Source organism: Rhinichthys klamathensis, unplaced genomic scaffold (assembly GCF_029890125.1).
Source record: "Rhinichthys klamathensis goyatoka isolate OS25496 unplaced genomic scaffold, OSU_Roscu_1.1 h1tg000161l_1, whole genome shotgun sequence".
NCBI classification, from domain to species: Eukaryota; Metazoa; Chordata; class Actinopteri; order Cypriniformes; family Leuciscidae; genus Rhinichthys; species Rhinichthys klamathensis.
Window position 1 is genome coordinate 2,456,390 of NW_026606695.1, and position 2,847 is coordinate 2,459,236.

A 2,847-nucleotide genomic window follows, 5' to 3' on the forward strand; every position below is an offset into this window, starting at 1 on the left:
ATGACTCGTCATAATACATAATAAATACTGCAATATTCCATAAATAAAATACTTTAAATGTGAATAGTTTAGCTGGGTTTATAATCTGTGTGGGCATATTCACATAAAGCTTTCTATACTGTGCTACATGACATGCAGATTATTGCCATTTTGGGAGCATCATAGAAATGATATAATTGTATGCCATTTATGAATGCACTGTAAAAAAAAGTTGCTGTCTGACATTAAGTACAATCAACTTGGATGTTTAAGTCATTTCAACTTAAATGACATTAAACTGACTTGAAAAAAAAAAGTTGAATCTTGTATAACTTGCTTAACTTATTTTGACGAGTTAAAGCAATGTAAAAAAAAATTGCCATAACTTATTGATCATTATTTTTTACAGTGTGCGTATGTGTATATGCATGTGTGAACCCAAATGTATATGTTTTCAATTGTGTCTGTTTTCTAGTTTTGCAGCTTATCTTTGGCTGGTTTTGGTCGATGATTGACTGGCTGCTGCTGTGTGTTTGGTGACCACCTGCCTGAGGATTAGTCAGTGAAGGGCGCTGTGGGCACTGAAGTATACTGGTTTATAGATGAGATGGAAGATTAATTCATTAGAGCACCTGTGGAGGTGAAAAGGGAATAGGGTTTAGCAATGAAGAAGATCAGCTGTGACGCCATAGCCATCAGATGAAAACCATAGACTTCACCCTTCAGCAGAGTATGTGCTTCACATTCAGCACAGTACACAAACCAAAACTACGATCAAATTCGAAGCCCCCAGCGTTCTAAAACCTCAAACAAGTTGAGACTGGATTTCATTAGCAAGACTCAAGTTGTCATGAACTTTAAGGCATGTTCACATACAAGTCACAAAACACCTACATTATTATGAGCATTTAAAGGTGCAATAGTTGATCTGGGAAATGCTAACTTTAGCCTGCTAGCATTGAAAGCATACATTCGCACCCTCACAGCAAATTGCCTTCCAAAGCCACGACTCCACCAAAACACATGAACACGCACAGATCAGAAGCAAGACGACCAGAGACAACGTTATTGGATTACATCGTCTATCATGTCTATCATTCACCGGTGAGAAACGTTTACGGTACAGTGAGTAACAGTACTACAATAAAGAATGTAAACAACTGTTTGCCTGCCATTCTCGCTCTGCCTGCACAGCGTACATGAACACCCTGATGACATACTGAACGATGTCTGTGTGAACAGGCTGCGCAGTGGTATGCAAACACAAGCTTTCGTTTCATTCGGACGGAATGCAATGATTGAACAACCATTTTATCGTCCTACACCTTCCACAGACGATATATATTTATAAAAATACATTTAGACCGCTTAACATAATGATTGCTATCAGGATATGAGGAGACTTTCAACCAGCATAACAAAAATTGTTTCTGTGGAGAATCACCTATAATTGCACCTTTAAATATTACAAATTCGCCAATTTTCTGTATCTGTGACAGTGTGCGCAACATATTTCACAAACACAGTTTGTAACTGAAAATGTCTTCTATAAAAAATACCTCCACAAATTTATGCCATGGTAAGGATTTAATCAATTAAATCCTGCATTGACATCACTAATAACAGATAAATAGCTTAACAGGAAACACAATTGTTCCCTCAGATCCTGAAGGACATTAAAGGGTTAATCTGCAAAAAGGATAGTGCCCCCTGTGGCAGTACACAGAATTACACGGCTCTGAGTGACTACACTACACCAACAACATATTATGAGACAGTCAAATGCATTGTTAAATGAATGCAGTGCTAAGGCATAAGATAACAACAGATGTGTGTTTGTCACCTGATGCCTGGAGGGTGCTGATCCATGTGACATGCAAGGGAACGCCGGTCTGAATCCTACATGACAACACGCAAGTTCTGAATGCTCTATTCAACAAGCTTTTGTGAGTGAGGCATAGTGGATTTTAGGCCCATTCAAAAAGATCAGGCAGCCTTGATTCACAAACAAGTAAGTTCTTTCTTTCCCAGTTTATCATCAGACAACAACACTCTAAAAGTTGCTGAAATGCAAACACACACTGATATCAAACATTAGGACTCACCAAGCATCAGGTCTGGTTCTGGATCACGGTTCATGTAAAAAATGGGCTCAACAATAAGGTGTTTTTCCCCCCTGCTGGCTCAGTCGGAGAACTAGAGTTGAAATTTCCATTGGCCTTGCCAACATGTGTCTTGGCACAAATAAGATAAATATTTTAAGCCACAATTTTTTTTTTTTAAAGAAAAGTAATGAAACTAAGGCAAATAATTTATTTATCATTTTCATCCAATTCTAACTCTAACTGATGCTTCCAAGACCATCACAATTCCTTCTTGCAATTTCGACAACACAATCTTAGTCCGCTTGTTAACTTTACCTTGGTGACATTCAGTTTACCACAGAAAATTGAATATTTATGTTTGCAAGACAAAAAAACACGTACATGATCATCAAACGTAACAAAACAGCACTGACCCAATAGGGCAAGTGTCAGTTCTGTCAACAAAAGTTCAAAGGTCACGTGAACGAAGGACATCTATCAGAAAGATAATGTTGTAAACAGGAACTTGTCTTACAGATAACACAATAGACAAAGCAGAGAAATGAGGAAATGATGAAATGAGAGGTCAAAGTGTATAATCAGTATCTTTATAATAGCAAAACAGCATGTGACGAGGAGCGCTTGGCACTTTCTACACCTCCTTACAGCTGCTATAAATTCAGTACAGCATTTCATTACAGTTCAGGTGTTTCTCAGGACTTTTATAAGGGTACTAGCAATATGGTTTTTGATTTTAAGAGTATATAATGTCTGTGGTTAGCAT

At 37.7% G+C, this 2,847-nt stretch overlaps 1 long non-coding RNA gene across 1 annotated transcript; it reads right to left on the minus strand.

Annotated features, from left to right (window-relative positions):
• Positions 1-444: 444 nt before the first annotated feature.
• On the minus strand, positions 445-2,198 carry LOC130091185 (uncharacterized). The gene is made up of 3 exons (XR_008807782.1): positions 2,085-2,198; positions 1,823-1,878; positions 445-611 (listed from the first exon to the last, which is right to left on the minus strand). It is a non-coding gene; the product is annotated as an uncharacterized LOC130091185 (long non-coding RNA).
• Positions 2,199-2,847: the final 649 nt, after the last annotated feature.